This window comes from Ambystoma mexicanum, chromosome 1p (genome assembly GCF_040938575.1).
Source record: "Ambystoma mexicanum isolate Mex_15411 chromosome 1p, UKY_AmexF1_1, whole genome shotgun sequence".
Classification (NCBI taxonomy): Eukaryota; Metazoa; Chordata; class Amphibia; order Caudata; family Ambystomatidae; genus Ambystoma; species Ambystoma mexicanum.
In genome coordinates, this window is record NC_090921.1 from 1,007,134,142 (window position 1) to 1,007,151,251 (window position 17,110).

Here is a 17,110-nt window from a genome sequence, read left to right on the forward strand (position 1 = left end):
GCACCGTACTTAGCGGTGCCGCTAATAGCATTGAGCCGGGTCGTAATCTGCATGGGGATTTAACGTTACCGGTATTCTGTTACCGGTAGCATTAAATCCATAACGCCTACCGTGTAATGAGGCCCTATGTGTACCTCTCTCCCAGTTACTTGAAATCTGTAAGAGCTTTTAGGTCAAAGATGGGGGTACAAGTGCTCATAGGTGTCTCGAGGCGATAATGTCTTGGGATTTTTCTAGCAATGTAGAGTATCAATACCAACCATTGTCTGTTAACAATGGTAAAAATAGGTTGGTAAAGTACAGAAGGGATGGTGAACACCTGAATGAGCAGCTGCAAAAGGCCTATCAGTGGATGCCTGATCAGGCTTTGAAACACAGATGCAGCCCGCTTAATTTTAAGAAATTCTTAAGGGTCCCTTATTGTCCCCCCGGGACAAATAATCATAAGCAGAGATCATACCAACATGTGTTTGATGAAGAAACATGGTCAAAAAAAGAGAGAACTGTGAAAGGTATTGAGGGATCTGGGGTGTACAAAACTTGAAGCAGGAAGTCTATAGAGAAAGAGCAAATAAACTTAAGAGACAGTACAAAAATTGGACCAGAGATCGTCAAATAACCCGTCTCCAAAACGATGGAGAGTTGATGCTGGGAGCAGTTTGTAATAACAATTCTTGCAACTTTTGGGCATTAATGAATCACTGGAGAGCCCACAAAAGAGCACGCAAAGTAATTTGGAAGCAGAAACAAAGTGGATTAATTATTTGAGTGCCCAATATAAAAAGCCATCTACAGGCTGCTGTTTCAAGATCCACAATATAGCCTGGGAGTTAGACCTCTCAGAGGGTGCCATATCTGAACTAATACTGAAAGCATTATCCTCTTGGGCAGTAGGACCAAACGGTGTAACCTATCAGGTACTAAAATGAAATATAGCCTATGCTCCAGGCTGTTGGCCTTGTTGTATCAAGATATTTTGGTGAAGAGATAATTTCCCCCATCCTGGAAGACATCCATTATTATCCCTATCTTCAAGGGGGGTTATCGAACGGATCTGGCTAACTACCGCCTGATTGCCCTCCTAGACGTAGAAAGCAAGACTTTTGTGGGACTACTATTGAAGGAGTTAAACCACTGGGCAAGACAAAGAAATATCCTGCCAAAGCTCCAAACAAGTTTCCGCAAGGGCCATTCCACAGCATTGAATGCAACAATTTGGGGGATTATCTGTGAAAAGTCCCGGGAAAATGGGGTGCCGGTGCTCTATGGGGTCTGGATAGACCTCTTCAGAGCTTTTGACTTGGTCAATAGGGCATGCCTGTGGGAGAAGTGGAGAGGTGGGGGATACCAACGCCTTTGTTGGCGATGTTAGCCAACCTCCATAAGGACACAACAATAAGAGCCAGATTAGATGGTGTGGGCCATCTATCTGAGAATGTGATGGTGGAGAGGGAAGTAAGACAGGGGTGCATGGCGGCCCCCTTCCTCTTCAATCTTTAGCTAGAAGACTTACGGAAGGAGCTGGATACATCATCATTAGCCAGTTCTAAAATCGACTCATTTCCGATCAAATGGCTGGCTTATGCTGATGACATCGTCCTTTTGGATAATAGAGTGGTTGGACTCCAGCGCATGTTGAATGCACTGGGGGACCAATGCAAGAGAAATTGACTTGCTAATTAATGCGAGGAAGTCTAAAATAGTGATCTTCAAGAGACCAGGTAGACAGGGCGCGAAATACAAGTGGATCTTGGGAGACCAAACGATCGCAGTGGAAAGGGAAGTGGTTTGCCTGGGCGTCACACTATATGCCTCTCCAAAGGTGGGTCAAATTAACCTAGATTTTGTAGAGAAGATCTCCCAATTGACCTCTCAAATGAGGAAGTTACTTATGACATACTGCAAATTCTCTATAATGCCTGTGATTAAATGTTACAAAGCTGGTTATCCTACATGGTCTAGAAGCTAAACCTCTAGCCTGGGAGAAGAACTGGCTCAATTGGAGGGTTGAATATGGAAGAAGGTTCTTGGCCTCCCTCAGAGCCTTCCAATGGCCAGTCTAAGATACGAGTTAGGTTTAAGATCATATGTGGAATGGAAGCTAGTTTCCTTATATCGATTGATACTGGCGCTACAAGCTAATTCGCTCTACGAAGACAGAAACGTGCTTTTGGAGCATTCCTCATGAATATTTTTGTCTAAATTAAAACAGCTGGTATCTAGAATGCTAATACAATGCGACAGTGATGTTTATACCCTTCTGCACAATCCATTGAAGGTAAAGAAAGCATTAGAGTGAACTGATTGGAATCTGTATAATCAATGAAATGTGTAACCTATCTCTAGCCAGACCACTCTGGCCATTTGATAAAGAAATAGGCTTCCTTCCAAGGTACCTAAGACACTCTCCTGGCTGGACAGTGAGACAGACCTTCCTTAGGTTCTGACTAAACCTGATCCACACTGGAGAGGTGTTGTCGTGTTGGGGCCGAAGTGGAGAAGCCAAACAATTGTGTTCCATTTGTGGGGATGCTAGCCAGCAGCCCATTAAACATATTCTAATGGAGTGCAAGGGTATCTGGGAAGTGAGGGTGATATATCTCCTGTGATTTGTAGAGTGAGAAGACAGATTGTCATCTGACATGTTTTGGGACAGACAAATAGCAGGCCATGAGACATTACTTAAGATAAAAGTTGTTCAGGTACTGCCGCTTTGTGGTTTGATATATGGCTAGTACAATTTGTGGTAAAGAGCTACTCCAGCGAAGAGACTGGTCAAAATAAGAGACTGGCTTAATTTGTATTATAGAATAATAAGTTCATGAAGGTTTTATGTGATTATATTTCTTTTCTTATGTATGTATCTTGTTGTATATGTTTAAAAAACGAAGAAGCATCTATACTCTCAGTGTGAGATCTACTAGGTGTTGCTGCCCTACGTTTATTCATGGAGTGCTCTCAGAAACGTGTCTATCCCCCTTTGCTGCTCACATAGAGTAGGAAGGGTGTACCTGTACCTAAGACCACTGACATTCTAACAGGCCCATAGGGATTTCCTCAATTTGTATTTTCGCTCTCGTTATGGGTATTAGAATTGCATTCTAACAGAGGTACACCAAGATGTAATGTTACAGGCGTTATAAGGGTCCGCAAGAGTTGCACCAGGCTTCGGAGCTCTACAAAGAAGAATCTCAGTATGTGGCGCATTACATTTAAGATGTTTGCTGTTCATCCAAGTTCCTGCATATTCCATGCATGTCCAAAAATTGTCCAAGGAGGATCCAAAGTTTTTGTCCAGATGGTGAACAATATGTGTGTCATCCACATACTGTGAGACAGGCATGGTGACAAGAGAGACACAGACTCAGAAAGTTAGATTTCAAAACCTTTATTTAAAGTTTCTGGGTTGGTGTAATACCTAACTAACCCTAGCCCTAAAGAGATGTTTCCCTGAAATGATGCTCCTAAGGGCTGTTGATGTCTGAAAGTCCAAATAAAAAGTCTGCCTGTGTCTAAACCTATGCTTGTCCTCACTCTATACAAAAATGTGTTTGGAGATCTTTTGTCAAAAAATGAAAAGTAGTGGTTCAACAGAAAAATAAGGAAACCAGGGTTGTTTTCTGGTGGCTTTCTTGTCAGGCGTAGTTTTAAGCTTATCACAATGAGTTCAATCAAACAGGGTTGCTTGCAAGACCTTTGCCACAAAGTTCTTGCAGTGAACTCCAATACCTTCAGTGTCTTTTAGTTCCTTAGGGTTCTCTTGACCAAGCTTAGTTTCTTTCAGTACTATGAAACAAGCCCGTAAGTGTCCAACTTAGCCGGGTCTCTGAGGGTTCCCTTGCTCAAGCTCAGGCCCCTTCCAGCTTCCAAACACAAAGGCAGTTTTATCGATATGTACTTATCAATATTGCCTTTTTCCCGTTCCAGCCACTCGCACACTCCTGAGTTTCTCTCTCTCTGTAATGCGAAACTCACTGGATAGCGTAGCGCTGGCGAATGGTTTCTCCGGTCTGCTTTGGGTCGAGGTCAGGGTCTCACCACCTGCCCCTCAGACACCTTTGGACCCGGCACATGGCCCGAGGGAATGAGCACTCGCACAGACTCTGCCAGCAGGGTCACAGCTGCCTTGCTCCGATTTGCATGAGACATGGCTCCCCAGACACACTGCAGCCCTCCTCACACACCGGGCCAATGTTGCAGCACGCCGCTCCTCTCCGGATCCTCCTTCCTGCAGCTCCCAGCTTCGCAGCTTCTTTGGTCCAAAATGCATCTCTAGCTCGCTCCTCTTTCTGTGTATAACCTCACCTTTTATAGGGATAAAAAAGGCAAGTGGAGTCAGGTGTAAATGGTCACTATTAACTGCCTGACCCTGCCTGACTCTATAAGTGTGATATCTAACAGTACTGTGATGACTAACAGTCTGAACACCATGCAATATGCAATTACCAAGGGCACCAACCTGTATCAGAGGCAGCAGTCAGGAAGAATTGAGAATCTACCTAGGAACTCTATCCCTCCCTGTGGCAGAAAGCCACGGAAGAATAGAGTTTCGAGCGAAACACTCTGGGGAAAAGCCCCTGGTTCCTGTTCTTGCTGGAGCTGCGTCCTCCTGTGTGCGGGGTCTGAGAGAGTACTTCTATTGGTGTATCTGTGAGCTGTATCTTCTAAAGGCACTGTTGACACAGAGCAGATCGTTAGGAAGGCAATAGGCACTGGAAAGAACGTTTTCAGCTAATACTGAAGAGAAGTTACCTTTCGTCTGGCGTTTAAGGAGGGAAAGGCTACGTTTAACTGTCTGCGTGCATTTTCATAATAATAAGTAGCTTGCTCAGGAAGGAGGATGGTTTGCAGTTTGGAATGAGCTATAATGGAAACAAAGGTATTGAGCAGAAGTCAGAGAGTGGGAAAAAGAGGAAGAAGGCGGGCTTACACCTACTGAGATCAGTTTGCAGTGACAGCGTAAACAGCTTCGCTGCTGAGGAAATGAGGGGGAGGCAGTGGATCTCCGTGCTGGCTGGGAGCCAGCTCTGCTGCCGTGGGTGCGAGGGTGAGGTGACGAGTTGCTACGAGAGAGAGAGGCAATGTTAAGAACAGTGAAAGGAAGTGTGGATGAACGTAAGAATAACCGAGGGGTATGAAACATGTGGCGGAGACGTACGGATTGATGCAAGGTCTCCAGGGAAAGTGAGATGGGGTCGGGTCTGGATTTGAGAGCGGGAGAGACACAGTGGGTGAAAGAGAGTTCTGAAAGACAAGGGGAATACGCAGACATATTGAACACAGAATACTTCAGACGGGAACTTCAAAGGATCAGAAGGAAAAGCACAAACTTACGATGCGTAGCTTGAACCGGAGTAGCAACGCAAAGCTGCTCTGTCGGAGACAATGGATAAGCTCCAGCTGACGCCAGGGGCAGAGTGAGCACTGCAGGATCCTCAGTGAAGCCTGCAATGCTGCAAACCATTAACAGCGCCATCTTGGGGGAAGAGCAGCAGAGCAAACCTATCCTTTTCCATCTGCTCTAAATAGACCACCTGTTCATATGAGGAATGACAATAAGTGGGACAGCTCAAGTTCTTTCCAGGGTAGGTTGCCCTTACTTTCCCCATGTTATTCCTATAGGTATTCTTTACTGATCTTAGTTGCCTCTTCCTCGTCTCAGTATTTTTTGGAAATGGGGAGGGGGAGATGAGGTGAGATTGGAAATAGCCCACAAAGGCTGATGGAGAGTACGTTGGGGTCTTTTTAGGACTGCGGGAATACCATGTCTCGTCCTTCGGCATCCTCCTACTAATACCTCGTAACCACTGAGGTGCTCTTCCCTCACTTGTCCACCCCAGTGTCGGGATCCAAAAGCGATGGCCCTTCCCTGGCCACCTGAATGGAAGATCCTGAGGTAGTGGGTGGGAGAACAAAATCAGGTTTCTCACAGACCCTTCCCCTATTCGGTTTAGACTGAATTGCTTCACAGGGGAATCTCGAAAGGAAATCTACATTTCCTTGCTCTTTGCCTTTTCGATGTTCCACTGAGAAGCAATAAGGTTGTACGTCCAAGAACCCCCGCATAACTCTTGGTTTGGACTCCTTTTGTTGACTGATCCCTATTAGGGGAGAATGATCAGTGACCAATCTGAACTTTCTGCCCAATAAGTTATATTTAAGATGTATGATGGCCCACTTAATGGCTGAGGCTTCAAGTTCGATCACTGACTAGTTCTTTTCCTAGGGAACAATTTTCGGCTGGTGTACAGAATGAGGTGTTCTAACCCTTCATGGATCTGGGACAGTACTGCACCCAAACCAGTTAAGGAACCATCAGTTTGCAATATAAAGTTCTTAGAAAAGTCTGCTACCTTGTGAATAGGGTTTTGACATAATGTCTGTTTAACATATTTCACCCTCTTTATCCTATTTAAGTTTCTGGGGTACAGCATTTCGTAGATTGTCGGTCAATCTGGTTGTTTTATTGAAAAGCTAGGTATGAATCTTCGATAATATCCTAGGAAAGATCTTAAATCCTTTTTAGTTTTGGCCGTAGGGGACTCTAAAACAGCTCTAACTTTTTCATCTCGAGGTCGAATACTGCCATTTCTGACAAAGAACACTAAATATTTTACAGCAGGTTGAGCTAACTTGCATTCTCCTGGGTTGGCTGCTAAGCAGGCTTTTCGTAAGGCTCTCATTACAGTGTGAAGTTGGTATAAATGGCCCTCCAAGGTTGGGCTGTGGATCACAATGTCATCGATGTATGCCCCGCACAATTCAGAATAAGGTTGGAGAATCTTATCCACTAGCCTTTGAAAAGTTGCTGGAGGGAGCACCATGCAACCCAAAGGGTAAGACCATAACCTGATACAGACCTAGTGAGGTGGCAAAAGTGGTCTTTTCTTTATCTGGTGTTGGGGACGAGGTGGTCCAATCCCACCCACCTTACCATTCCCGCTGTGACTGAAGCATGTGTGAACCAAGGGAGGAAAGATCCCCAGCCCCACTGTGCCTGATCATGTGATATAATATAGAAATGTATCTGCAAAACCTAATCCACTGCCTTTCCTTAGACGCCATTTTGTGTTTCAATAGACGCCATCTTTTTACTAGGCCCAGAAAACGTCTCCCTGCTCTCCCCTTCCCCAGCGCCCAACACAGCATGGAGAGCCCGAGCCCCCACACTCTCCCTTCCTCAGCAGCTCTGTGCGAGCCTTGTTCTCACGGAAGTCCAATCATTTATTGTTGCAATTGTCCTGCATCACTTCCCCAGACTGCGCTCTCTGCAGAGCATGAGATCATTGCAGAACTCCTAACTGCAGTGCCCATCCATCTCCACTAAACTGCCTGTTCCCTTTCCACTCCCACCTCACCAGGCCAAGCCCCTCCAGTTCCCGACCCCTCACCCTCCTCCATGTTGATAACCATCTGACCCCCTCACGTTGGCCATTACAGAACACCCACCACAGGCATAATCACAGTCAGCAGTATATCCTCCCAACAGAAACACACATCTCCCTATATCATAAGAGTTCTAAGAGTGGAGGATGGCAGACCCAGAATCTGGGGAGGGCATCTGGGTACTGGGACAAAGGTATCAAAGAGGACCCCAATTGGAGGGGTCACAACACCAGTATATTGCCCATGTTTCTGAATACCCCCGTTCATGTAAGAACTTGTATGCCAGCCATTATTCTTGTAATTGTTCATTTTTATTGCTTAGCTTAGATAGAGAGGATAGCGTCACTTTTACCCTGAACTTCACACCGCGGAGAGGAGCCCAGCTGACCCACGTGGGCATGAAGCAACTGGAAAAGCAACAACCAATCAGCACTCTACCTCCCTTATAGTATCAACTGTTCCATAGGGCACTTTCCAATCAAATGTTAGGATTTGTACATTATATGAAAACATGGATGATGACGCTGCATGCCTTTTTAATGTGCTGCCCGTGTATTGTTTGGCAGAGTGCTCTCAGGCAGCAGAGTTCTTTGCTTGATTTATTTTATATAAAGTTTTGTTCTTCCTTGCAAATTATCTGTTAATCTCATTCCCTACTGGGGTTTGTCAATTATTCTGGCCAATTAGATATCCCATGCTTTTGCAGGGTGCATACCTTCATTGGCCTGTGTAGAGGAACTTGCCAGTACCCTTTGGTTAAGTCGAGGGTGGACAAATAGATGGCACTACCCAATTTGTCAATAAGATCATCAATACGAGGCATTGGGTAGGCGTCCAAGGCTGAGATGTTATTCACCTTCAGGATGTCTATACAGAACCTCCAACTTTTGTCTGTTTTTTCCTCTAACACAATGGGGGAGGACCAGGGACTGGTAGATGGCTCAATTATATTGGCCTGGAGCATTTGCTCTACTTCTTTGATGACAATATTTCTACGGGCCACAGGTAGCCGATACAGTTTAAGATGTACTACCTTGCCTGCAGTGGTGCGGATGTGATGGTATACTCCTTTCACCCTGCTCGGCTCTTCACGGAACACATCAGGGAATTGCTCTAGCAATTTCGAAAAGATCTTTTTGTTGTGTCTCAGTGATATCAGAGGGAATTAGAATATTGTTGTTCACCTCTTGTGGCATTAGACAAGATAGCACAGTGGCATTAGACTCAGAGATGTTCTCCTTCTACTCTTTTAATAAGTTTATATGGTAAATTTGTGTCTTCTGGCGACGGTCTGGCTGGGCGATTTTATAATTACAGGGCCCTGCCTTCAGGGACGTCATTTCACCAAAATGCCAGGGTTAGCAGAAGTGACATCACACGACCCTTGACCTCTGGTGATATCACAGGACATGATGTCATTTGACCCACCCCAAAGTGACATCATGGGAAGTGATGGACACGTTATTTCATCCCTTGACAAAACGGGAAGTGGCATCACGTAGCATTGTTGCCAAGTACACTACAAAAAATATGGTTACAATATAACTGTAATGTGATACACAGTTCTTACAAGAATGGATCACCATATGTATCATATTACCAAATTACTGTGAATGCAAGCAGACATCCAAGTCCAAACGATAATGATGTGTTATTATATAGCACTTCCGCTTAATCGCTTTATATAGAACAAATATACATACAATATCACCAATGTGTTGGTACTCATTTATCAACCTCAGAAGGATGAAAGGCTGAGTTGGCAAACTGCAGATCATACACACATCGCAGCAGCAAGCGCCCAACCCACTGAGCTGTTTTACCGGCTATAGTTATCTTACCGGGTGTAGTAAAATGAGCAATTAGACGTCTGAATGTTCTCAAAGTCAGAAACCAAATTACACTCTGTAGTGGATGCCATTAAACTGGTAACTGAGATTTAACAGCAGGCCAGTTCAACTGCAGGTCTGATCCAAAGTTGTCCACATGTCAAGCCTGCCTGGATCTACTTTTCAAACTTCAGAGGTTGGCAAAATACATACCATTGGGAGGGTTCATAACTGTGTAGTAAAGAATTTTGAGTAGCGCAAGGAAAGCAGCGCACTCTCACAGCATCCTGTACTTTGGTCCCTCGTTACCTCATGCATGCAAATATCCTGAACAGCATTCCATGGAGATAGGAAAGATAGACACATTACAACAAAGCATTGATTGTGACACAATGAAATCAAGGGCCACTTTATGTGCTGTGGTCAAATATTTCTACACTGTACACAAGCTTTTTGGCACAAATATTTTGCCAAGTTACCGAGGACACCGAAATGGAATGTCTTGTGTTGGTCATAACTGAGACAACGGCAGAAAAAACATGCTATAACTGCAGCTTGCGAAAAAAGCAAAATACATAGTCCGAAATGTATGCTTATTCTACTCTAAATGCTTTTCGGAAGATTTTGTTTGCATTGTGAATTTGAGGTGTTTAAGAACAGACCAAATCAGTGACTCGCCCCCTGAGTGTGCCTGAAATACATTTTTTATGAGTTTAGCAATTATTGTATCAAATTCAAGAAAGATAAATTATTTATTATTCCTATTCTTTGTTATTTAGGATCACTGCTCAAAGTGTTACACTTGTGGAGCCCCCTGATTTTTTAAGAGACCTGAACAAGAACGCCAGCCACTCCAGAAACAAAGAGCCACATGGCACTGCCAGGAACATCAATTTAAACATTATTTTTTTGTTGTTATTCTTTTACATTTTTTAGGCCTAGCAAGGGAGACCACAGGTGTTGTAAGGGAGACCTCAGGGGTATCAGGTGCCACCCCTGGCGACCCCCAAATTGTGTCCCTTCCTGTCTTGTCCAATACCTCATATGCTCATGCCATTTAGAAATAAGCTTGTTATCTAAGTAGGGAGAAGCACAAGGACTTTTTGCCCAAAGGAAAACGACCTAAGTGACACCTTTTCATCATAGGACACTTTCTGTTGACTTTGGGCTTTACCTAGATGATCTTGAACCAGAGAACGAACGGTGGCCATATGTTCTTTTAACCGGGAGGCTTTCTGGGACAGTGGTGTTGGGGCTTCCTCCCTTTCCTCCCATGTGTTTCCTGAAGCATATCTAAAACATCTCTGGCTTCCCACCCATAAAATAATTCGAAAGATGAGCAACCAGTGGAGGCTTGAGGTGTTTTTCTTATGGCAAAAAGAGCCCATTGAATCAGCTGATCCAAATTGGTTCCGTCCTTATCAACCAGCTTTTTAAGAATGGCCTTAAGTGAGGCGCTGTTGAGGAGCCAAGCAAGAGGGCCGCCTGAACGAGGAGCTCCAGCTCTGTAATATCCATATTCTAAATTAATCCTTTTTTGCCCAACTGTGAGAGAAACAAACACCGGCAGCGGCTCTATGAATGACCCGAGCACCTGAGGACTAAATATGTGAAGACCCGGAGCACACAGATCGAAAGGTGGCCTGCTGAGGTTGCAACACGGCTGGCGGCTGAACTGCACCGAATACCCGATGGCTCCCGAACGCACCGTTGCCGGGACTGCCCAGAGATTCGCAGCTGGATAAGTGAATAGTGACTCACTCATTTTCAGGCTACCCTCAGCCTCCCCCTCTCCTTCCCTCATCTCTGACTGTCTGTCTGCTATCCAGGAATGGTGTGCCGCCAATGACCTCTGCCTTAATGCCAGTAAGACTGAGATTCTACTCATCGGTACACCCACTCCCTCCTTCCCTGCAGCTCTCTGGCCTGCCTCCCTTGGCCCCCTCCCTGCTCCTACCTGCAATGCAAAAAACCTTGGGGTCATCTTCGACTCCACCCTCTCCTTCTCTCCTCATATTTCTGACGTCGCTAAGAAGTCACACTACCAGCTGCACCTCCTCAGAGGTATTCTTCCCTTCCTCTCCTTCCCCCAGAAGCTCACTGTCTCCCGAGCCCTGGTTCTCTCGAAGCTGGATTACTGTAACAGCCTCTATCTTAATCTGCCTGCCTCCACTCTCCGCCCTCTGCAACTCATCCAGAACAGAACTGCGAGACTTGTCCTTGGCCTCAAGCCCAGGGACCCTATCTCTCCAGGACTGAAATATCTACACTGGCTCCCAGTGGCTGCGAGGATAAAGTTCAAAACCCTCTGCATTGTCCACAAGGCCTTCTGGGGCCTTGGTCCTAAATACCTTCAACTCTCTCTTCCCAAATATCTTCCTTCCCGAGCCCTTCGCTCATCCGCCTCCAACTCCCTCAGGGTCAGCCGCTTCTCGAAGCAACGAGCTGGGGGTAGATCTCTCTCCACGGCAGGGGCCTCCCTCTGGAACAGCCTTCCTGCCTCCCTGAAACTTGAGGAGAACCATCTCAGGTTCCGGAAGCACCTCAAAACCTTCCTCTTTGCTTCTGCTTTCTCTCTCCCTCTCCCCTGCTGAACAGCTAATATTCTTCACTGAAACTGCACTGATTCTGCAACTGGGCCACTCTTAACGCCTCGGTCCTGGGCCCAGCCACTCTCCACTTGCACTGATGCCCTGGAACCCCTCTGCACTGCGGGACTGTCTCTGTATCCCTACAGCCCCCCCCCCTTTTCCAGCACTTGTTCTGCACTTACCTTGCACTTGCCACCAGCTGGCCCTATTTATTTATTACTTTACGCCACTTACCTTGTACTGCACTCCCCCCCTCCCCTTCCCCTTGCACTTTTCCCCCTCCCCCACCCCTGCACTTGCGCGATCTGAATGACACCTGGCCTAGTAGGATCGTTGTCTGTCTCCCCTTGTTCCTCCCCTCCCTGCCTCGTCGCGCCTTGAAACACCTGTGTATAGGCGCGTTACAAATGCCATATCATATCATATCATATCATTACAGCGCGTGTCCCCAACTCTGCAGGCGGCGGCTGAGGCAAGGCCATTGCTCAAGATCTTCCGGGACCCTGTGGTGTGAGGCGGCCTCAGGCAGGTCTGGCCATGGGCTCCCTAGTGTTGGAGGGGGAGCTTGTGACGTGAGTTGAGCGGCCCGGGATGGGGCCCAGAGAAGCACAGCCGGAGCGGAAGCCTAAATTGCTCCGAACAATGTGGACACTTTGTGCCCCCCCTCTGCGGCAGAGATATGGCTTCCGCGGCCATTAACTGAGTCGCTGGCCCGGATAGCATACGGATGCCAACGGCCACCTGAGTGTTGGAAAGAGAAGAGGTGACAATACGGCACGCACACAGCGATGCAGAGTACAAGGCTGTGGGGCACTGCACCTGCATCCACGGCCCTGGACCATACCCCGATTGGTGGTGACGACACGCAGTGGCACTCCCCACACAGAGGTTGGCACACATAGTGGCGAATGCATTGGGTGCTAAGTCATCAGATCCAGCCTCAGTGGTGCGGCGGAATTGCCGAGGCGAAGGAACGACCGGCTTCCATTTAAAATTACAACATGCACTGACAACTCTGAATGGAGCAAGGGGGTAAGACTTTGACTGATCAGGCCCGCGCCGGGTGCCTGGAATCACACGGGGAGCCGGCTGTGAACGGAGACGCCTCAGGGAGAACACCTGAAAATACGCAAGGACAGACCGCTGCCGGCAACTCAGTGGCCACATCAGCAAGGCCACAATGGTGTGTGCCCACAGCGCCCTATACCTTACCAGAATTGAGAGAGGGGCTCTGCTCTCCAAAACCCCAGGGGCAAGGACAACACACTACACGGCGAGGAGCGGAGGAGACATGAAACAAAGGTCAGTGAGATCATGTTGCGAAACTGACCACCCAGCCACGATCCTCACCCTGGCGCATACGTGCCACTGAGCCTGGGGGTGCCCTCAGCGGACCCCTACAGCTAGGACACTATTGCATTTGGGAGATCAGGCACATATTTCCAGTAACAGTCTCAAAGAAGACTGTGGGATTGAAAGGAACGCTCTATCTCTGGCGAGGCCCTCTGGAGAGTGCAGGGTGCACACCCATAGGAGCGTCCCTATGACAAGAGGGGGTGCTGCCTGCAACTACAATAACCCATAAGGGATGTGGCGGAGAGGCACCCTTAAGGCACAGCAGCCTATCAACATCGTAATCTCAGGAACTCTGCTGTGTTCTTGCAATGAAGGCGCAAACTTTGGAGCCAGCCCTACGACACACACACTAGGGAGGCTTAATGCGAGAGCACAGGCATAATACTGCATAATGACCAAAGATAAAGGACCCACCCTTATGTCCCGTTGGCCACACTGACCCAGTGGCGGTTCACACAGCAAAGAAAACTCAACCAGCTCCCTTGAATTCTGCACTCTCCCGACAAGTCTGCAGTTTCCTGCAGGCGCCCAACATGACTCCGATCTCGCTGTGTCGACAACATAGTCATGATGCTAATAAACTAGTGTAACCCTATAACGAAACAAACAATAGCTGACTGCAAATCTTTGTCCATAGAGTAACTAGCAGGTAGTCGGCAGAAGTCAACATGACGAAGGGCGCCGGGGCCAAAAAGAAATGGACAATGGACAGATATACCAGCACCCCTGCTAAAACCCTGGCCCCCGCTGAGGCACCAACTGAAGGTAAACAACCATCAGTGTCTGACACCACCAGAGATGATCACCTCCTTGTTGCGATGCAGAACGGTTTCATGGCCCTGAACATGAAAGTGGATGATATTTTTTCTACATTCGGGCCCCTGAAGTCTAAACTGGAAAAGGAGGGGGCTTGCATCACGGAGGAAATCAGGGTTAGCGGAACGTAAGATTAATTGGCAGCAGGAATTTAGCAAAGTTTGCAATAAATGCGAGGACTTCGAATCCCGATCTCAACGTAATAACATTCGATAATCGGGATCCCGGAGGCAGCCTGTAAAGGCCTGATGGAACAATTTGTTGAGCGCCTGCTAAAAATACTGTTCGACTCATCCAGATTCTCACAATACTTCCTGGTGGAGAGGGCGCACCGGGTCCTGGCTCCGGTTCCATGTCATTTCATCGCGGGATGTTTTTTCGCAGGGTTTTTTACGACATTTTTTTTTCGAAAAAACCCAGCGAATTATTTTTTTTTTTAGGCCCCCCCCCACAACCGCCCCATCCGATAGGTTTTTTTGAAAAAAAATTTGTGGTAAAAAACCCCACGAAAAAACAACCCGCCATGAAAGGACGTCGTATCCTGGATCCTGCCTCAAAATCGGGGGCGCCTCCCCGTACTACCCTAGTTAAACTTCTTACTACTGTGTCAGGGATTTAATCCTACACATGGCTAGAGAAAAAGGAGCTCTATGATATGAATCTTTGGATATACCCATATACCCTGACTTCTCCACTAGTGTGCAGGCTAAGCGCAAGTCATATGACGAAGTTAAAAAGTTGCTACGTGTAAGACATGTCCAGTATGCACTACTGTATCCGGCGAAGTTGAGGATACAATACGGAGGAAGGGCTCACTTCCTTGAAGACCCATCTGAAGCAATCGCATACATTGAGTCCACGATTCCTATACCACCGAGGAGGGATTGGGATCGAGGGGGCAGTCCCCCAATGGGCAATAACGAGCCAGACAACATGGACAACGATTGTGCACCCCAGGCGGTTTATGCCTTCACATTGATCATGGGCACAGGTAATTCATGTATTGGGCTGGCGGCTAGTGGGCGGCCTCTGTGTAGCACCGCTGACTGCACACAGTGCACCCCAAGACATACCTAAATGTGTTCCACGATGTTATGGGTTCCATCGTCAAGTTGGGGGTGATGATGTGCGAAGGGGGAAGGGACAATGTTAATGTGAATGACGGATGCTTAGACTTCAAAGGTTTTGTTTCAAAGTTTGTTATACTTAAAATAGAAAAACAGTGCAGGTTACTCCTCGACTAAACGATACAAACACACCCTAGGGTTCGCTGGCATTGACTGGGCCTCAGTCGACCACAACCCAACAATGACGGGGCTAATATTGCATTTCTGTCATGGAATATCCATGGTCTTAACCACCGTATTAAGGCGAGGAAGGTTGTTGCATACATGAACCGCCAAGCTCCAAAAGTAGCGATGCTGAAGGAGATGCACGCCACTGGGGCCCTCAATGACACATTTGCTATGCCATGCGGCCCTCAGCGTGGCTACACTAATTACTCATCACAATCCCATGGGGTGATGACATTGATACATCGAACTATCCTGTTCCATGAAACTAAATGCAGTATAGACCCACAAGGCACGTTTGTTATTCTATTGGGCGAACTAGCAGGTTGTCACCACAACCCTGATAAACACATATGGGCCAAATATTGACGACCCTGAGTTCTATGGTCAGGTATTGGACATGCTATTGGGAGGTTTAAATAACACGTATCACTGGGGGGGGGACTTTGAACAACATGGCATGGTCCGGGAAGCCTTCAAGGTATGGGTCAGGGGGGAGGTCATCTCCATTGCTTCAGGAGCGCTAAAGGAAACTAGACGTGAATTGGAAGGGGTGGAGGGTGACCTTAAGCAGCTAGAGGTTGAATATGGCAATACGCAGGATCGTGCCTTACTTGGTTGCATTAAAGGGAATCTTCTGAGGTTCAGGGAGCTGGCAGATAGGGAGGTTCAACTGCTTTACTCTCCTATACAAGCCAGGCGAAATAGGGAGGCCGATAGACCAGGACACCTACTGGCAAATGCGGTTAGAGGTGAGAAAGGGGTGTAGCATATTGCCAGGTTAAATAGCACCACTGGAATCACACCAAATAACCCTGAAGTGATAAATAACTAATTCCATAGGTTTTATGAATCCCTATACTCGAAATCAGATGGTTGCTCAGCTGCAGAGCTGGAAAACTACCTAGATGAGACACCACAGCCGGTGCTGCCAGTGGAGGCCCCACAGGTCATTAAGCAGCCACTGACCACTGAGGAGATAGCTGATGCCATCATGTTGTTTCCATCTGGCAAGGTACCTGGCCTTGGCGGACTGGGCATCAAATTCTATAAGGATTTGCATTACACACTTGCCCCCAATCTGCTCTGAATATGGGAGGATTCGCCCCAATCCGGCTGGCTTCCCCTCTCCCTTTCGGAAGCAGTAATTACAGTACTGCTGAAGCCAAACAGACCTGTCGCTGACATGAGCTCATACAGGCCACTCTCCCTGATTAATTTGAACACAAAATATTTTGCCAAATTATTAGCCACCTGGCTCCTCCCATAGATGACAGAATTAGTGCACCCAGATCAATCAGGAGTTTATTCCCGGGCGATCAACAGCACTTAATCTACGAAGACTGTTCGGTAACATCTCACAACTCAACCCAAGCGCACAGGCAGTGGCGGTCACTTTGTACGCCGAGAAGGCTTTCAACTCGGTCTCATGGCAGTTCTTGTTCTCAGTGCTGCACCGGATAGGGCTTGGGGAATTCTTTAAACAGTGTGTCCGCTTGCTATATGTCTCTCCGGCTGCCAGGGTCCGTACTGGGAACACACTCTCTCCTATGTTTCTGCTGGGATGCGAGACAAGACAGGGCTGTCCGTTATCCCCATTATTGTTTGCGCTCACCATAGAGCCCCTTGCATATATCATGCGCCTCAAGCATATGCACCGATGCCAAACTTCAATGCCAGTCCCAACTTGGGTGCCAACCTGATGTATCTTCTGGATGATGGAATAACAACAAGAACAGTAGGGATAAGAAGTCTTTCTTGTGGTGGAATGGTTTCTGCTTGGCTAGTGGTGGAATGGTTTATGCTTGGCTAGTACAAAGATCAGACCCAACAGACCCTT

General features: G+C 47.1%; 1 protein-coding gene across 2 annotated transcripts in view; it reads right to left on the minus strand.

Annotated features, from left to right (window-relative positions):
- Nucleotides 1-5,497, minus strand: part of FCSK (fucose kinase) — a 1,510,689-nt gene extending 1,505,192 nt beyond the window's left edge. For both annotated transcript variants that reach the window (XM_069654984.1, XM_069654992.1), the window contains exon 1: nucleotides 5,335-5,497. The gene's annotated coding sequence lies outside the window, so the exon portion shown is untranslated. The remainder of the gene's footprint in view (nucleotides 1-5,334) is intronic.
- Between the last annotated feature and the right edge of the window lie 11,613 nt (nucleotides 5,498-17,110).